The sequence below is a fragment of the Aulonocara sp. 'chitande type north' Nkhata Bay genome, linkage group LG3, assembly GCF_057382095.1.
Source record: "Aulonocara sp. 'chitande type north' Nkhata Bay isolate Kocher_YH1m ecotype deep benthic linkage group LG3, A_spYH_male_GT1.1, whole genome shotgun sequence".
Taxonomy (NCBI): Eukaryota; Metazoa; Chordata; class Actinopteri; order Cichliformes; family Cichlidae; genus Aulonocara; species Aulonocara sp. 'chitande type north' Nkhata Bay.
Window position 1 is genome coordinate 67873904 of NC_141346.1, and position 20360 is coordinate 67894263.

At 44.1% G+C, this 20360-nt stretch overlaps 1 pseudogene across 1 annotated transcript in view; it reads right to left on the reverse strand.

The window, feature by feature from the left end:
• LOC147336738 (uncharacterized) overlaps positions 1–20360 on the reverse strand; it is an 82767-nt pseudogene that overhangs the window by 50440 nt on the left and 11967 nt on the right. Inside the window, exons 5-9 of the transcript XR_015128370.1 lie at positions 15378–15454; positions 13434–15261; positions 11750–11923; positions 9830–10006; positions 5221–5397 (exon numbers count right to left, since the gene is read on the reverse strand). The product of XR_015128370.1 is annotated as an uncharacterized LOC147336738 (transcript). The remainder of the gene's footprint in view (positions 1–5220; positions 5398–9829; positions 10007–11749; positions 11924–13433; positions 15262–15377; positions 15455–20360) is intronic.

Sequence of the window (20360 nt, forward strand, 5' to 3'; positions counted from 1 at the left end):
CATATGTGTTCTAAGGTGCAAAAAACCCAGGAGGGCATGGAGCTACCTGCCAAGGAGCAGCAGGTAAGCGCATAGTCCCTCCTGCTAGCCCTCAATGACTAAGTGTATTTAAAATTGAGAGGTGGGCAACGACGTCAGGGGTGAGGTATACACCCTGATGGTAATTTGGACTCCGTGATTGTGCCCACCCCCAAGATCCTATATGTATGTGTAATGAGAGTGTGAATAATGTGAATGTCTAAGTTGTGGGATAAAATTGAGGCAGAGGCAGCCAGAAGGGGACAGAGGGGGGGGGGTCTTCCTTCTCTCACCCCAACCGGTCACAGCAGATGGCCGCCCCGACCTGAGCCTGGTTCTGCCGGAGGTTTCTTCCTGTAAAAAGGGAGTTTTTCCTTCCCACTGTCGCCAAAGTGCTTGCTCATAGGGGGTCATATGATTGTTGGGTTCTCTGTATGTATTATTGTAGGGTCTACCTTACAATAATACATACAGCCTTGAAGTGACTGGTGATGTGATTTGCTGCTGAATGAATTGGGAACTAATTGGAAATCTGGATATTAATTAAATAAACCTGCTTTGAGCATCAATTAATTGTTGTTTGAAATTCTTTATAAATATATAAATATAGTGCCACTCTTCTACTGTTTAAATTGCAACTGTTTAAAACTGACTAATTTATTCATACACTTGAGCATAAACACACGCACAGTAAATGGCCTGTATTTGTACAGCGCTTTACTTAGTCCCCAAGGACCCCAAAGAGCTTTACACTACATTCAGTCATTCGCACATTCACACACACATTCACACACTGGTAATGGCAGCTACATTGTAGCCACAGCTGCCCTGGGGCGCACTGACAGAACATTGCAGAACCTTCAGCACCTCGTATGAAAAATATTTGACTGTGTGCATGCTTTTAGCACTGTTTGGATTTGAGAAAATCTAAAATAAATCGAAATTTGCTTTTAGAAGTTGTTTTATAAAGTTCAGTGGTATATTATGCATACAATAGGACATCTATTTAGATTTACATCTTCCACAGAAAAAACTGCACATTACTGAAACTTAGTATACTGGACTTTGTTGTTGTCCCACACAGGTTCAATTTCGAGTGGTAGATGGCTCAGTGCTCAGTCAACCAAGATTTTATGATAGTGGGCACAATGAGATAGATAAGCTGCTTGTAAACAGTACTTTTATGCTCTCTTTTTCCATTTGGATAAGAAAGAAAGAACCAGGAAACAAAGGCAAACAAATAATCTGTGCCTTTATCCCAGATTCACATTATAGGAACAGCTGCTCAAAGACCACTGTAGTCTTTGCTTACAGCACTTTTATCTAGATCTATGCAAAGTGATCCACCACACCTACTTTTACAGTTAAATCATTTTATGAGCACTGATGCCATTTTAATCTGAGTTTCTACTCAAATACAATCAGTAAAGAAAAACACAGTCTGTGACGTTTGTTTTGAAGGAAAAGGTATTCCCTGCAAATGTTTATCTGTGTGAGACTATTCAGAAAACAGTAATTTTGTTTTATAGGCGAGACACTTGGCCTCTTTTTTCCTTGTTCTACGTTTGTCTTTTGTCCGATTACTCTGGAACACAAGATGGAAAACTGATATTCTCATGTTAAAAATATAGAAAAAGGATTTTATCACCCATAAATGTTAACTTCTCATGCCTCTAAGCACAAGCAGGAGCAGAAGTGCCCTCTGCAGTTTGTGTGTGGAAGTGCAAAAGCTTACAGCACCTGGTATTCCCAGGCAGTGTCCCATCCAGGGCCGTGCAGAGAGCTTTAAAGGGGCGGGTGCTCAAAGTTAAAAAGGGGCACATTGAACCAGGTTGAATAACAACAACACACATTCATCAAGAATCTAATATGGGAAGGGCAGGGCTGTGTTGATCTGAGACTGTAGACATTAAAAAGTCCATAGGAGAGATGGTAGCTGATTAAACAAGTGTCATGAGATAATAACAAAATGCAAAGATTGGTGACAGCGCTTGGAACCATAAGGCAACAAAAACTATGAGAAATAAACTAGACTCTGCCTGTGAATCACTCTTTGCTTCTCTTCTTCCTTCCATCCCATCATTTCATATATCACTCTCTACTTGCTGTCTATCTGAGAACAAGGCACAACTTGTTATTGCAATAAACTATAATCTAATCATCCACACCTAACAACTCCAGCACTTAATCTATAATACACTCAACAAAAATATAAACGCAACACCTTTGTTACTGCTCCCATTCCCAATGGGATGGACGTAGAGACCTAAAATTCATTCCAGATACACAATATAACCATCCCTCCCAAACAGTGGTCACAAATCAGTCCAAATGTGTGGTAGTGGGCACATCTGCTATATTGAGATAATCCATCCCACCTCACAGGTGTGCCACATCAGGATGCTGATCTGACATCATGAGTAGTGCACAGGTGTACCTCAGACTGCCCACAACAAAAGGCCACAGTTCTCCCTCTGAACCACTAGATGTCTCTGTTATCTAAATGAAGACGTGCAGCACAGCAACCACAGCAGCGCTCAGATCACACGTGTCCTGTTATTATGTATAAAAGCATGAAACAGGTGAGACAGGTGGGATCAATATTAATGTTGTGGAAATATATGAAAAAGAAACAAAAGAGTGAAAACATTTCGTGTTTCTAGAAAGATCTTTCAGCTCATAGCTGCTCACAGACTGTATTTACAAGTGACAAACTGCAACTCTACAGTACATCTACAGTATATATCAAATATATTCTGTATTCAAATCTATTGAGTGATGTTTGAAAGTCTTTCCAGGTGAGTTTGATCCATGAGGGTCTGAAGCCAGAGTCAGACAGAGACTGTGCAGAGACTGTAGAAGGACAGAGCAGCAGCAGAGCAGTCCAGATACACTGATGATCCTCTGTCAGATCCAGAGGGACACACAGGGATGATGCTGGACTCTACATTGTGTCTGACAGTGGAGCTGTTCTCAGAGCAGTTCACTCTGCAGCACTGACAGTCATCTGCACTTCTTCTCATTCCTCTGTCAGTCACTGCTGGATGAAGCTCTCCTCTCCACCTCCCAGTAACATGGCCCAGTCAGAGCGTCTCTACACACAAGCTGCTGCTGCTTCAACCTCTCTGGATCATCAGGACACAGCTCCTCCTCTCTCAGCACACACACCGTCCTGTTTACCATCACCAGCTCCACCTGCAGAGAGAAGAAGGAAGAGCAGAGGAGATAAACGAGTGTTTCCAGAGACTCTTCATCAGCTGTCAGTCAGTGATGCAGCACATCCAGTATAAAGAGCAGCAGGGACTTCAGTGCTGGGACTGTACTAGGACTCATTGTTGCTTCACTTTTTCTAATCTTTGGATTTTCATTGAAGTTGCTGACAATGTTTTTCCCTCCTAGTTTGAGTTTGGACTTTCATTCATTAGAAGAACCTTGGTGTGTCCACTCTGAGCTCTGTAGGAACCCCAACAACAAGCCCAACAATCCAGATGGACGGTTCCAGCTGTTAACTGGAGGAATTCCATCCAAACATCTGCTCTCACTAAATTCTTCCTCACCTACAGACTGTGTTCTTCACTGCTTTAAACTTGGAAATGAATGCAGTCATTGGTCTGCGTGCTGCTTTGTTCAGAGAGATGATTGGCTGTTGACAGTGTTTGATCAGAGCGTGACAGCTGTTACTATGGTGACCATAAAGGTCAGAAACAGGAAGTGTTTGTGTCCAATCCTGAAGCCTGTCACCATTCTCCTCTCACAGCTTCACTGAGAAGCTGCAGCTTTACAGGAAACACTGGATCTTTGTTTCATACTGACTGTGTTTAGTACAATACTGCTGACAGCACCACCCACTCACTCCATCACTCTACTTACACCAGAGTCTCCAGTCTGTAGTCTGGACTCTGCTGAAGATCAGACAGCTGCTTCACATCTGGATCCTTCAGGTTGTTTCCTCTCAGGTCCAGCTGTCTCAGATGGGAGGGGATGGACTTCAGTGCTGCTGCTAGATAATCACAGCTGATCTCTGACAAGCCACAGACACTCAATCTGTATAAAGAATGAAAGATGTAAGTTTATTAAACAAAGTGTGAGCTTGAAATCATTCAGTGTTTCATCATCTGTTCAGAGCTGAAGAAGGTTCAGAATGTAGAAGTTTAGAAAATGGAAACTCCAAACAGCTGAAGCCAACAGGAAGCAGCTTCAAACAGGAAACTGTGCAGAGTTTCAGACTATATTTCCTGATGCAGCCAGTTGGATTTTGGAGATTTGAATCTCTGTTCTGTGACTAAGTCCTTGAATCATTTCTTCCAGCTGGTCCAACAAGACAGACTAAGTATTGGACATGTGTTGTGGCTCCATTAGGGGAGCTTCTAAATGTGATGTGATGGCCCCTCTGGGTCTGTCAGGTCACAGGACTGAAGAGAGCTCAAACTGGGCACACAGTTGTTCCAGTCTGGACCAAAGACTCTATACTGGGACTGAGGGACTGCTTTGACTGCACCCACTGGGACTTTTTAAAGGCTTATGTTTGCACTTTTTCACATACAAATTACAACCTTTAATAGAAACCTATTGGTCAGCATCTTATTAGCCTGCTGTTAGCTTCATTCCACAGAAAACTGAGAGAAACTAACAGAGTTGATAAAGAATAAAGAGAAATGTGCTGATTTAAAGCCTTTGAAGTGCTTCAGATGATCTCTGTCCACTTCTGTCCACTCATTCATTCATGTAAGCTTTCTAATGCAGCTTTGATCTTCACAGTCTGCTTCATGAAACTCATTCTAACCCTGAATGTCAGAGTGTTCCTCCTTCTCTTTCCCATCATTCATGCTGGCAGTGGAGGAGATTTGGATGTTGGACTGTGTTTTGGATGATGTGTGTATGTTTGTGTTGGACTGCTGTCTGTAAAGCAAACGCACATTTTGCTTTGGATTTCAGTGTCAGAAAGACTTTAAGGTGGAATGAAGGGTTGGAGAGTTTCACAGTGAATTATCCAGTGGAGGATTTTTCTTCTTCTTTGAAGGTTTGAAATGTGAACATTGTTCTGCTGCAGTCAATGGACTAAACCAGAGAAGAAGAAAACAGACTTTACCATGAAGATCCTCAGTGTGGATCAGTATAATATCAGCCTGATGTCTGCAGTTTAGTGTCAGCACAACTTTCACATCATATTCATCTCAGCACAACTAAAACATGCTGACTGACCTCAGAGTTTCAAGTCCACACCCTGGACTCTCCAGGAAACCACACAGATGCTTCACTCCTGAATCCTGCAGCTTGTTGTTGCAGCTCAGCTCCAGCTCTCTCAGATGGGAGGGGTTGGACTTCAGCGCTGCTGCCAGATAATCACAGCTGATCTCTGACAAACCACAGCTCACCAATCTGTATAAAGAATGAAAGATGTAAGTTTATTAGACAAAGTGTGAGCTTGAAATCATTCAGTGTTTCATCATCTGTTCAGAGCTGAAGAAGGTTCAGAATGTAGAAGTTTAGAAAATGGAAACTCCAAACAGCTGAAGCCAACAGGAAGCATCTTCAAACAAACACAACAAGAGAAAAAACTCTGAATGTTTCACATTAAAGTCGTACATTTATCATAAAAACAGGACAAAGACTTGAAAAAGTCATGTTTTTCCTTCCAGGAACCACAAGGCTTCACTTTTAAAGGTGAAGTGTGAAAGAAATGGACATATTTGAAGTCCAACACCTTTTTCCAGTCACATTATTAAAGCAGACAAACTACAAGCTCATTTTCATTCCATCAAGTCATCTTCTGACCTGGACTAACAACACTGGTCTCTATGTGCAGCTGGCTGTGAGACCAGTGCTCAGGGAGCGTCTACAAAGTGCAACACTGAAAGAACATCACACACTCATTTGCTTCCAGCACTTTCACACAAACATCTACTGTCATTATTGTCACCAAACTCTGTGGATCCTTTATTGCAAATTAAAATGGGATCAAATGGTCAGAAAAAAGAGGGTTATGAGGAAATATGATGAAATGTTTTTTATCAGTTTCTATCAGTTTTATTTGTCATATGCAAGTTAGCACAGGGTCAACATTGCAATTGAATGTGTTTGACGAGCTGCAGTCACTCAGCAGCATGATACAGTAGGAGAAAATATAATAAAATAAAATAAAATAATACAGAAAATAGAAAAATAGTGAGGAGCAAATATTAGAGAGACATGATAAAAGAAAAAAGATGACTAAATATATATATGTATCTATAAATATAAATATATGTACACTAGTGATTAAATAAGAAAATCTTGAAAAGAAATATGACAGGAGGGCAGATGGGATATTGCACAGGAATGAGCAGCAGAAAATCACAGTATTGCACTTTTAAATATAAATATCAATAACAATAAAGTGGAGTGACCAGTGCAGATTAAACAGAGTACTTGTGAAGCTGCAGGGTAGCTTCTGAGTGCTGTGTTGTGTGTGTTTAAGTGTTGTGGTTGAGGTGTCGAATGGCTTGGTGGTAAAAACTGTTTTTGAGTCTTGTAGTCCGAGCAGACAGGCTCCTGTAACATCTGCCAGATGGTAACAAGGAGAACAGCTGATATGCTGGGTGGCTGTGGTCCTTGATGATGCTGTGTGCTTTACGGAGGCATCGCTGGAGATAAATGTCCTGAATGGCAGGAAGCCTCGTGCCAGTGATGTGCTCTGCTGCCTTCACCACCCTCTGTAGCGATTTACGGCTGCTGGCAGAGCAGCTTCCGTACCAAACTGTGATGCAGCTCGTCAGCAAGCTCTCAATTACACACCTGTAAAAATTTGAGGTGATGTTGGCATTCATGCTAAACTTCCTCAGCCTCCTCAGGAAGTAAAGCCGCTGGCGAGCTTTCCTGATAGCAGTGTCTGTGTGAAGGGTCCAGGAGAAGTCCTCAGTGATGTTGACTCCAAGGAATTTGAAACTGCTGACCCTTTCGACCTTGACACCGTTGATGTGGATGGGCTGGTGCTCTCTGACTGGTCGTTTCCGGTAGTCCACTATCATCTCTGTAGTTTTGCTGATGTTGAGAGTCAGGTTATTTTCCAGGCACCACTCGTACAGTGCCATCACCTCATCTCTATAGGCCGTCTCATCGTTGTCTGTGATGAGGCCTATGATGGTTGTGTCATCCGCAAACTTGATGATGATGTTGGACTCTTGTTTAGCAACACAGTCGTGTGTGAACAGGGGATATAGGAGGGGGCTAAGCACACAACCCTGTGGCGTACCTGTGTTTAGGATGAGTGGTGAGGAGGTGTGCTTACCAACTCTCACCACCTGGGGCCTGTTTGTGAGGAAGTTTAGAATCCATCTGCACATCGGTGTTCCCAGCCCAAGGTCGACGAGCTTCGTGGCAAGTTTTGAGGGGATGATGGTGTTAAATGCTGAGCTGTAGTCGATGAAGAGCATCCTTGCATATGTATTCCCTTTCTCCAGGTGAGTGAGGGTGGTGTGCGTTGCCAGGGCGATGGCATCCTCTGTGGCTCTGTTTGTCCGATAGGCAAACTGAAGAGGGTCCAGTGTGTCAGGGAGGGATGAGCAGATGTGACCTTTGACCAGCCGCTCCAGGCACTTCATGATGACGGATGTCAGTGCAACAGGACGGTAGTCATTCAGACAGGAGATCACTGATTTTTTGGGAACGGGAATGATGGTGGATGCTTTGAGGGACGTGGGGACCACTGACTGCCTCAGGGAGAGGTTGAAGATGTTGGTGAACACCTCTGCCAGCTCGTCTGCACACACTCCGAGTAGCCGGACTGGGATGCCGTCTGGTCCTGGAGCTTTGTGAGGATTTACCTTTTTAAAGGTCCATCTCACAGCTTTTGTTTTCAGAGTTAGAGTTGCAGCCTCACTGTCCTCCTGAGGGTAGAGGATCTGCTCTCTGTTGTCTAAACGAGCATAGAAGTTGTTAAGCTCGTCTGCAAGAGATGCAGTGGGCTGAACACTGACTGTGTTGACCTTCTTGTAGTCAGTGATGCAGCACAGTCCATTCCACAGTCGCCTGGTGTCAAAGCTGTGGTAGCTGGACTCCATTTTGTCCTTGTAGTCCTTTCTGGCCTTTTTTATGGACTTTCGGAGGTCATACCCGGCTGCTTTATATGCATCAGCATCCCCGGAGTTAAAGGCAGAGGTCCGCACTTTTAGCTTGGAGCGGACGTCTTTATTTACCCAGGGTTTCTGATTTGGATATATGCGAACAGTGGTTTTTGTGATGGTATCATCCATGCACTTTCCAATATATCCAATGACAGAGTCTGTGAGTTCAAATGTTGTGTGTTAGCAGCAAGTTATTGAATCATTTTCCTCAGAAACCAAAAAAAAAATGATTGACAAACATGTTTTTACAAACTCAGTGTTGGACTTGGATCAGCAGGATAAGCTGATGTTTAAAGGCATTTGAGTCTCGCTGTATGAGAGTCCAGTTATTACTCAATATTTATGGATGATGTTCTTTCAGTGTTGCACTTTGTAGACGCTCCCTGAGCCTCACAGCCAGCTGCACATGGACCAGCTGACATTACCCAGCATTAGAGGCGGGTGTAAAAAAAATGGATTTTCCTATTTAAATGGTTTTAATTTGAATAAAGCGATGTTGATTCATTCAATCCTGAATCGATTTTTAATATAAATGTATTTTGCCAGAATCTCAGGTTAAAGCTCCCAAAAGTATTTCAACAACAAGCAAACAGATAAAACAGTAAATGAGAGCAGCTAAACACACAAAGATGGAAACACAGAGCGTGGATCGTTCACTCGACGGCACGTACACGGACACGCCGTCGGGGCTGAAAGTGGACAGCTCACAGATCCTGAAGCTGCAGGTTTCATCTGTCTCCAACCAAAACTGAGTGAACCAGCAGCAGAAGAAGATCCAAACTACGCTTTACGTTTGATGAACATCGTCATGAATTCTCTCTGACTTTGACGTTTACTTCCTGCACAGCTCTCTCTCTCTCTCAGTGTACTTCAAGAACAGTTTACCTTCAAAAATCTGTTTCCTGCATTATTCACTGCTTATTACGCACCAGTCTGCTGTTGTGTTCACTGCTGTCGGCCTCCGAAAACAAAGCCTCATTTCTGCTGTTCAATACTGAAGAAATTTAAACCTTTTAAAATGATGACAGATTACAAACTCTCAGCTGTGTCTGTAATCAAACCTCTGTAACTTTGCTTCACTTCAGCAGCATCAGCTCATGTTCACATGTTGATTCATGGTTTGCTTCAGTTTTTGATGGACTGCAGAATATTTTGAAGGTTATCTGCTATAAAAAGCCAGAACAGGAAAATCTGCTTCATGTGTTTCTGTTTGATCCTCAGTGGCTTTGACACAAAGGCCTCTGCTGTGATGATCACACCTCTGATCAAGTCTCACAGTGTCAGCTTTGTTTTTATACATATGGATATGTGCTGATAAATGATCAGAATTATAATATTTCCCACTGTCTGCTGTGTGCCGTGACCTTTGACCTGCTAAAGACAGTCAGCTATGGATTATTCATTGTTGTGTCTGATACTTAGGACTGTGAGGAAGAACACTACACAGTTAATCAGGGTCCCCTCTCTCTGAATCAGGAAAGGTGGGCAGGCCGTGTGTGGGCCGCCGGCCATACGTTGAGTCTCACTGTTTGAAATGTGAACATTGTTCTGCTGCAGTCAATGGACTAAACCAGAGAAGAAGAAAACAGACTTTACCATGAAGATCCTCAGTGTGGATCAGTATAATATCAGCCTGATGTCTGCAGTTTAGTGTCAGCACAACTTTCACATCATATTCATCTCAGCACAACTAAAACATGCTGACTGACCTCAGAGTTTCAAGTCCACATCCTGGACTCTCCAGGAAACCACACAGATGCTTCACTCCTGAATCCTGCAGCTTTTTGTTGTAGCTCAGGTCCAGCTCTCTCAGATGGGAGGGGTTGGACTTCAGTGCTGCTGCCAGATAATCACAGCTGATCTCTGACAAACCACAGCCCCACAATCTGTATAAAGAATGAAAGATGTAAGTTTATTAGACAAAGTGTGAGCTTGAAATCATTCAGTGTTTCATCATCTGTTCAGAGCTGAAGAAGGTTCAGAATGTAGAAGTTTAGAAAATGGAAACTCCAAACAGCTGAAGCCAACAGGAAGCAGCTTCAAACAAACACAACAAGAGAAAAAACTCTGAATGTTTCACATTAAAGTCGTACATTTATCATAAAAACAGGACAAAGACTTGAAAAAGTCATGTTTTTTCCTTCCAGGAACCACAAGGCTTCACTTTTAAAGGTGAAGTGTGAAAGAAATGGACATATTTGAAGTCCAACACCTTTTTCCAGTCACATTATTAAAGCAGACAAACTACAAGCTCATTTTCATTCCAACAAGTCATCTTCTGACCTGGACTAACAACACTGGTCTCTATGTGCAGCTGGCTGTGAGACCAGTGCTCAGGGAGCGTCTACAAAGTGCAACACTGAAAGAACATCACACACTCATTTGCTTCCATCATCCAACCTGAAGAGGAAACAGACGGCTCCCCTTCAAAGTAAAAGCTGCTCCTTTTGGACACAGTATCAAAGAAAGTCTACAGTATAACATAGAAAAGACAGAACAAAGTTTTGGTTGTTTTTAAATTGTGCAGAAATGAAACTACACTAAGCTCAATTATGTGACAGACATTTCATCCCATGTCAGTTTGGCCTCATCCTGGGCCGGATTATCCAGCACACACTCTGACCACAGGCCCAGGGGCCACGCACAGCTGGGCTCCATCCAAGAGACATGAAACAAACCAACACAATAATAAAAAGCACCATGTGATCTTCTTACATCTTCAAGACAAACATAGTAAAAACATGAGCATATTTGTTTCCTGATAAAATGATGTGACAGGTAGAACAGAGTAAAGTGGTGGTGTTACAGCCTTTCTCCCCTCTGCTGCCGAGGCTGTTAGTCTCTCCCAAACTCAGCTACAGGACTTCCAAATGAATGAAAGCAGCAGAAGTGGCTTTACAAATGAAAGAGGAAGAGGAGAAGAAGAGGAGAGGGAGGCCATCCTGACCATCACTCCAGCTGAAAACATCACACTTCCATTAAAGTTGGTGAGGAAATGTTGAGCAGGATGAGCTGCTGGCTAATCTGGAGGCTGTAGCAGCAGCTCACAGTCACAGTGGATTTCCACTCATGAAAAAGCTCTGGCTGCTTCATTTCTCATCTCATATCAGAGACTTTGATGCTTCACTGAAGCTGTACTGTGATGCTTCCATATTCCAGTGAGGCCTCCATAATGATTTCAGCTGTTCTGTACACACACTGTGTGCCCTGTATGGCTCAAAGTCTCTGCAGCCTGTTTTTATCTGCTATCATCAGATCTTCATCATCCTCATTCACATCCCTCACACACTCTACAGCCTCATCAGCACTGACTTCATCTTCACTGACTGATGGAGCACAACATGAACCTGTGGAGGCTGAAACACTGTCCTGTCAAACATCTCCCCGTCACCACTCCACTTCTGTCAGCCTTTAAATGAACCCTGCTCAAGTCTGTCACTTCTGTTTGGAGCCTAAAGGAAAAACTGTTGTTCAGTCGTTTGGAAAGACAACATTTCTGAAAGCACTCAAACTTCTTCACATTTGTCTTCAGACACATCCTGAACATGTAGGAACTAAAGAAAGTTTCAAACATCAATCAAAGACCTGAAATATAGAAAAACAACAACAGCCGCAGTCAGTGAACTCACCTCAGAGTCTCCAGTCGACAGTTTGGACTCTCCAGTCCAGCACACAGAAGCTTCACACCTGAATCCTGCAGCTTGTTGTTACTAATGTCCAGCTCTGTCAGATGGGAGGGGTTGGACTTCAGAGCTGAGGCCACAACTTCACAGTGAGACTCTGAGAGTCCACACTGAGTCAGTCTGTGATGATAGAAAAAATAAAATGTGTTATTATAAAAGCAGAAAATCTGCATTATAAACACAGACTGAATATATATGAAGACAAAACAGAGTGAGGTCATAATGTGATGAATCTGCTCTTCACATCTGTGCTTCAGCTCCTCTTACTGTGTTTGACATGACACAACGATTGAGTCTCTCTCAGACCTGCAGACTTTTAATGAGAATCTTTGTTTGGCTTTAATCTGCAGATGAAGGAGGAAGATGGTGTCACATTTAGGCTTCCATAATGTCCACAGTCTGTCACTGAGATCTGATCCAGAGTCAGAGTGAAGACACACATTTGGACTGTTTCCTGTTTTGACTCCAGAACATTTTGAATGAGTTCAGCTCAGTGAAGAGTTCCAGCTGGAAAGATGATCTCTGTTTGCTACCTGCTGTCAGGTACGACTGTTCACGTCCACACGCAGGAAAAACCTGCTGACTGTTACCAAACGGAGCAGAAATCTCATCACTGGACAATAATGATGAATGAACTCAGAGCTGCTGATATCAGATCTGATTTCAGGGGAACTAAACACAGAAATGATTGGCTCATTTGAGCTTTCTGAGCCATTATCTGCTGCTGTGTCGCTAGTTGGCAGAAAATGATTTGTATTCCTGTTCAGGGCTTCAGTGTTTATGAGTCCAGATCCAGGTGACAGCAGGTCAAAATGATGTTACCTGTCTGTGTCCAGCAGCAGCCTGTATTCACTTTGAATATTGTTATAACCTGACATGGATCAGTTTGTCTTTGATTGGTTTGTAAATGTCACTGTTTCCATTGGACCTGAGTGACGTACAAAGACAGAGAGGGAGAGAAAGGAGAGAGAGGATGGAGACAGCAAAGAGAGAGCAAACACAAACAGGTGAGAGTGGACAGGTGACCAAGGTCAGCAACCAATCAGAGAGCTTCTGTTTGACCCACAGTCACTGATGATGACTGCACATAACCAAGCAGTGTGTTACTCTGATATCAAATATGGATCCTGCTCTTATAATAATGATGATCAGATGATATTATTGTGTTATTTTGTAGCTGAATACGATGTTTGTGTGATTATCAGTGAAAGAAGCAGTGAGGAGGATGGAGAGAGAGAGAGGACAGAGGGAGAAGTTAGAAACACTAAAAGGATTTTTCATGGATTTCATGGATGATTTGAGTGATTTCCAGCAGGACACTTAAACATGTCAGTGGACGTCCTAAAGAACATATTCACTGATATGAAACGTGTCATTGAACAGGATCAATATCAGTGGAAACATGGTGGAAACAGCTGTGACTGCATGGATGTGACACACTTCAAATCTGTTCTCCACTCTTGGATTTGGGATCCATGGAGCTGCTGCTGAGTCTGTACAATAAAGGAATGGTGTGGAAGGTTGCAGCGTACGGACACAATCACTTTGTGGTTACAATCTGATTTTATTTTCAACATTAAACTACTAACCTACACTGATCAATGATGTTAATGATCACATCTGGACTCACCCAGCCTTTCTGCAGTTCCTCACAGCTGGAATCAGTCTCTGTCGTCCCCGCTCTGATGTTTTGTACTTCAGCAGGTCCAACTCATCCAGAACCTCCTCTGACATCTGCAGCATGAAGGCCAGAGCTGAGCACTGGATCTCAGAGAGTTCCTTCTCTGATCTGTTCTCTGACTTCAGGAACTCTTGGATCTCCTGAAATAATGAGAGGTGGTTCATCTCCATCAGACAGTGGAAGATGTTGATGCTTCTGTCAGGAGAGATTTTATCACTGTTCATCTCCTTCAGGTTGTTGATGACTCTCTGGATGGTTCCTGGACTGATCTCTGTCTGACCCAGCAGACCTACTAAGAGTCTCTGGTTGGACTCCAGACAGAGGCCATGAAGGAAGCGAACAAACAGGTCCAGGTGGCCATTTTTACTCTGGAGGGATTTCTCCATGACTCTCCTCAGAAATACATCAAGTGATTGGAGATCTTTGTTATCAAAAAGACTGAAAATCATCTTGATTAAAGATTCTGATTTTAGAAACATCTTCAGCACCTCTGTCTTCCTGCTGGTGTGACAGTGGAACATGTAGACAGCAGCCAGAAACTCCTGAATGCTCAGATGAACAAAGCAGTAGACTGGTTTCTGGAAGATCACACACTCTCTTTTGAAGATCTCTGTACAAACTCCTGAGTACACCGAGGCCTCTGTCACATCCAGACCACACTGCTCCAGGTCTTCTTGGTAGAACATGATGTTTCCTTTCTCCAGATGTTCAAACGCCAGCCTCCCCAGCTTCAGAAGAACTTCCCTGTCAGCCTCCGTCAGCTCCTGTGGACTCGTCTCACGTCCCTCATGTTACTTGTTCTTCTTCCTGTTTGTCTGAAGCAGCAGGAAGTGTGAGTACATGTCAGTCAGGGTCTTGGGCAGCTCTCCTCTCTGCTCTGTAGTCAACATGTGCTCCAGAACTGCAGCAGTGATCCAGCAGAAGACTGGGATACTACACATGATGTGGAGGCTCCTGGATGTCTTCATGTGGGAGATGATTCTGCTGGACAGCTCTTCATCACTGAATCTCCTCCTGAAGTAATCCTCCTTCTGGGCGTCAGTGAAGCCTCGTACTTCTGTTAGCCTGTCAACACATGTAGGAGGGATCTGATTGGCTGCTGCGGGTCGGGAAGTTATCCAGACAAGAGCCGAGAGAAGCAGATTTCCCTGGATGAGGTTTGTCAGCAGCTGGCTGACTGATGACTTCTGTGTGACATCAGACAGCAGCTTCCTGTTGGTGAAATCCAATGAAAGTCTGCTTTCATCCAGGCCGTCAAAGATGAACAAAAGCTGAGAGACAGCCAGCTTCTCTGCTGTAACCTTCTGTAATGTTGGATGGAAAACATGGAGCAGCTCCAGAAGACTGTACTGCTCATCTCTGATCAGGTTCAGCTCCCTGAATGAAAGCAGAACCACCACACTGACATGTTGGTTCTCCAAGCCCTCTGCCCAGTCCAGAGTGAACTTCTGCACTGAGAAGGTTTTTCCAACACCAGCCACGCCATTGGTCAGAACCACTCTGATGGGTCTCTGTTGGTCAGGTAAGGCTTTAAAGATGTCCTGGCACCTGATTGGAGCGTCATGGAGGGCGTCCATCTTGGAAGCTGTCTCCAGCTGCCTCACCTCATGTTGGGTATGAACCTCTTCACTCTGTCCCTCTGTGATGTAGAGCTCAGTGTAGATGGTGTTGAGGAGGGTTCTACTTCCTGTTTCCTCACTTCCTTCAGTCACACGTTCACATCTCCTCCTCAGGCTGATCTTATGTTCATCTAAAACCTCCTGCAGACCAACATCTGCTGAAAGAAAGAAAAACAATGAGACTAAAGAGAAAGAAAACTCTTCAATGTCTGAACAACACAAGAAGTCCAGTTTTCAGAAATGAGTCCATCAGCAGACAGATGTTCAGTCTTACTTTGTACACAGCTGCTCTGACTGACTGTCTGCAGTCCAGCTCTGCTTCTGGATCTTTCTCCACACTGTGCAGAAGCTCTGATGGTGACACAGAAAAGTCAAAGTGGAGATACTTCTGTCCACCTTTGATTAGACTCATTATAAAAAGGAAAACAAAGTTTGAACACAGTCATGTTTCCAGTTCACTGACTTACATTTATTCCATGGACACTCACTCTAACCTGAACCACAGCTACAACCCAACATTGTTGAGGCCTCATCTCCTCCTTTCCTGACTGTAGAGGTTAAATATGCAACAACCGACAAATAAAAGAATTTGGTTCATTTCAAAGAAACTCACACGGTGACCAAGTAAAGTAACCGTAGTAAAGGAGACAACATCCCGTTGATGGTGGGATTATTTGAAAGATTTGCTTTAGTCAGGTCACCAAATGCAGTTGAACCACCCGTGGATCCATGTTTGACCATTCTACCACTCTGAGCTCTGCTTTTGAATCATTTCATTATTATCATATTTCATTTATTCATTCTTTGGAGGGGGGCTATTTCCTAATGCCGCCCTAATAAGCTGATGTTCAAGGGGAAATATAACAGAAACTCTTTCAGTGTTATTCATTAATAAATTAACAGATAAACTGTGAAGAAGAAAAAAACTGAGATTTAAAGGAGAGAGTGAGAAACATGATCATCCATCCTCATAATACATGTTTATCAGTATCTGCTGTGACCATACTGCAGTAATAACTACAAGTCTACATTTCTGTGACTGTTGATCAATCACAGCAGGAATCTGAGCTCATCTCTGCACACAGAGCAGCTTCAGCTCTGGGATAAACTGCTCGCTTCACGTCCTTCTCAGCTCACAGACACTCATCCTGATATTTTCCTTTAACATTTGATGGTATAATTCATCTGAGTTTACACTTTATCTGCATGAATACAGAAAAACAGAGCCAAACACCATAAACCATCAGTTTCACCATGTAGAATATATTGTTGTTTCCTTGCTTTTAATTCAGAGAAAAACTCTGATTTGGATTTTCTCTGTTCTCTTTGCCACAGCCCATCCCAGCAGCAGCTGAAGCAGCTGACTGTCACAACACTGAATAACACTTTAGGAGGAACGTCTTGATGCATTCTCAATCATCCAGGAGAGTAAATCTCCAAAAGTGGATTCTGTTCATCTGGACGTAGCATAAGTGTGTCCCAGCTGGACTTTTGTCAAAGCTGGAAAGGCGCCTAAAGAAAGCTCCAGCCGATCCAGGTGAGAAGGACAACCGCTGCCTAAGAGAAAACCTGTAGTGATCCCGTACGTGTCAGGAGTATCGGAGCAGTTGAGATGCATTTTTTCTAAACACCGGGTCTCTGTGGCTTTTAAACCCAAAAACACGCTGCACCAAAAACTGGTCTACCCCAAGGATCGGGTCCCCCGACACAAACAGAGTAACATAGTGTACGCTGTTAAGTGCAGGAGGATTGCCAGGATTTATACATCGGGGAAACCAAACAACCTCTGGCTACAACACAGAAGAGCCACCTCGTCAGGCCAGGACTCTGCAGTCTATTTACACCTACAGGCCAGTGGACACTTTTTCAATGATGAGGATGTAACATCCTGGAGGAACGCTGGTTTGAGGGTGGAGTCAAGTAGGCCATTTAGTGAAAAGGGAAAGACCATCTCTGAAACGAGGAGGGGGCCTAAGGGTACATCTGTCACCATCTTACAATGCTGTGATTGCAGCCATTCCCCAGCTCGCTGTGAATGGTACTCATGACCATTGATCAGTGGTTGTTGATCAATGGTCATGAGAATTTGCATAATTAAGATTAAGGAACTGACCTCCCAGCCCATTGTTCCTTCAGTGGGCTGGTTTCAGTCATTATGTAAATGTCCTGTTTATAAGATTGAAACCTGCAGTCAGGTGAGACTGAAGGAGTCACCTGGATGAAAGACGAAACGTTTCTCCCACAAAACGCTACGAACAGATGAACAGAATCAACTTTTGGAGAACGTTGAATCAGTATTTCAGCTTTATGTCTGTCTCCACGTCGGTTGAGTGTGAAGTGCATATGAGAGCATGAGGGTGGGAATGGATGTTTGTGTCTGTGTGTGCCTGTATGTCTGTGTCTATATGTCAGGTTGGGTATCAGACGCCACCTCTCTGGGGACATCTCAGGCCCTCCAAGGTATGGAGGCCTATCTCCCTATATAAAAAATTCAGGAGACTAATTTTCCATGAAGTATATTTGGGAAACATGTACAATTACTTTTTAATTATTCAATAAATAATGTTTGATTAAAACCTAACTATGAATGTGTTTCAGGGAACGCTGAGGATAACTGCATTGCACCTTGTCCCTGTGTATGAGCCCTTAGTGCGCAGGGAGCCACCAGCCACCCGCACAGTGCAGAGATGGTCAGAGGAGAGCGAGGAGGCTCTTAAGGACTGTTTTGAGTCGACTGTGTGGGAGGTGATCTGTGACGACCACGGAGAGGACATCGACGGCCTTACTACATGCATTACTGACTATATTAATTTCTGTGTGGATAACACCGTACCTACCAGGACTGTACGGTGTTTCTCCAACAACAAACCTTGGATTACCCCAGAAATTAAAGCTGTCCTCAAGCAGAAGAGGAGGGCCTTCAAATCCAAAGACAAAGAGGAGTTGAAAAGGGTGCAGAGAGAGTTGAGGGGACTGATAAGGAATGGGAAGGACAGCTACAGGCAGAAGATGGAGAAACAGCTTCAGCAAAACAACGTTGGTGAAGTCTGGAGAGGCCGCAGAACCATCTCGGGCCACAAACAGCAGAACTCTCTGCCTGGGAGGGATGTGAGATGGGCAAATGAACTGAATCATTTCTTCAACAGATTTGATTCAGCCATGAGGCAGTCTGCAACATCGGCTGCAGACTCACCCACCCCCACTGCTGCTGTTCCACCTCTGACACCTCAGACACTTCACACCTCTTCTATTCACCCTGCTCACTCCCCCCCACCCCCAACAACAGCATCCAATACACACTCAACACAAGGCTCCAGCCTGTCTCTCTCAACCACCCAGGTTAGGAGGGAACTGAGGAGGATTAATGGCAAGAAGGCAGCGGGTCCAGATGGCATCAGCTCGAGGGTCGTCAGGTCCTGCGCGGACCAACTGTGTGGGGTGATGGAGCACCTCTTCAACCTGAGCCTGAGGTTGGGAAGAGTCCCACAGCTCTGGAAAACCTCCTGTGTTGTTCCAGTGCCAAAGACTTCACGCCCCAAGGACCTCAACAGCTATAGGCCGGTGGCTCTGACATCCCACCTGATGAAGACCCTGGAGCGGTTGGTCCTGGCTCAGCTTCGGCGCCTAACAAGCTCATCACTGGACCCACTTCAGTTTGCCTACCAGCCTGGCATTGGAGCGGATGATGCCGTTATTCACCTCCTACATCGTTCCCTCGCTCACCTGGAGACCGCTGGAAGCACTGTGAGAATGATGTTCTTTGATTTCTCCAGTGCCTTCAACACCATTCTTCCCTCGGTTCTGAAGGACAAGCTGGAGAACTCTGGAGTGGACCATCACCTCACTACCTGGATTTTGGACTACCTCACCGACTGACCACAGTATGTGAGGACTCAGGGCTGTGTGTCGGACAGGGTCGTCTGCAGTACGGGGGCCCCACAGGGAACGGTTCTGGCTCCGTTCCTCTTCACCATCTACACTGCAGACTTCTCCCACAACTCCACCCAGTGCTTCCTGCAGAAGTTCTCTGATGACTCTGCAATAGTCGGCCTCATCACTGATGGGGACGACAAAGAGTACAGAGGACTGACTCAAGACTTTGTGGACTGGTGCCAGCTGAACTACCTCCAGATCAACGCCAGTAAAACCAAGGAACTGGTGGTAGACTTCCGCAGGCACAAGCATTCTCCACTGCAACCACTGAACATCCAGGGTATGGACATTGAGGCTGTGGACAGCTACAGGTACCTTGGTGTTCATCTGAACAATAGACTTAACTGGAATCATAACTCAGACGCCCTCTACAGGAAAGGGCAGAGCAGGCTGTACTTGCTGCGGAGACTCAGGTCGTTTGGAGTGGAGGGCCCACTCCTGAAGACCTTCTATGACTCTGTGGTGGCTTCTGCTATCTTTTATGGTGTGGTCTGCTGGGGCGGCAGCATCTCTGCTGGGGACAGGAAGAGACTGAACAGGGTGATCCGAAGGGCCAGCTCTGTTCTAGGATGCCCTCTGGACCCAGTGGAGGTGGTGAGTGACAGGAGAATGGTGGCTAAGCTGTCATCCCTGTTGGACAACATCTCCCACCCCATGCAGCAGACTGTGACAGCACTGAGCAGCTCCTTCAGTGGGAGACTGCGGCACCCACGGTGTGGGACGGAGAGATTTCGCAGGTCTTTCCTCCCCACTGCTGTCAGCCTCCACAACAAAGACTTTAACTGAACAAACACACAATCCACACATGTGCAATAATACTAAGTGCAATAATCTTTTCTGGCATCGTTGTATTTTTACTCAGTTGTATATAGCATTTGTATTCTATTTTTATCTTATTGTATATTTTTATTCTATTTTATTCTACTGTATATAGTATATTATTTTTATTCTATTCTGTACAGCTGTGTACTGTATTTATTCTTATCGTATTCTAATTTTTGCTTCATAACTTTTGCACTGTCCACTTCCTGCTGTGACAAAACAAATTTCCCACGTGTGGGACTAATAAAGGTTATCTTATCTTATCTTATTGTTTGCTCCATGTTAGATGCTAATGCTGACCGCAGCATGATTGAAATGGTAAAGCAAAACAAAAGAAAAGAAACACATAAGTCTTAGTATCATTACTTGCCAATCATGATAAAAATGTTGACTAATAGTATTCACCAAACAGAATATGAGTGTTTTATTTTTCCTTTCCAGGTGCAGTGTGAATCTTGCCAAAGATGGGCACATTTTGAATGTGAAAAATATAAAGAGAGCA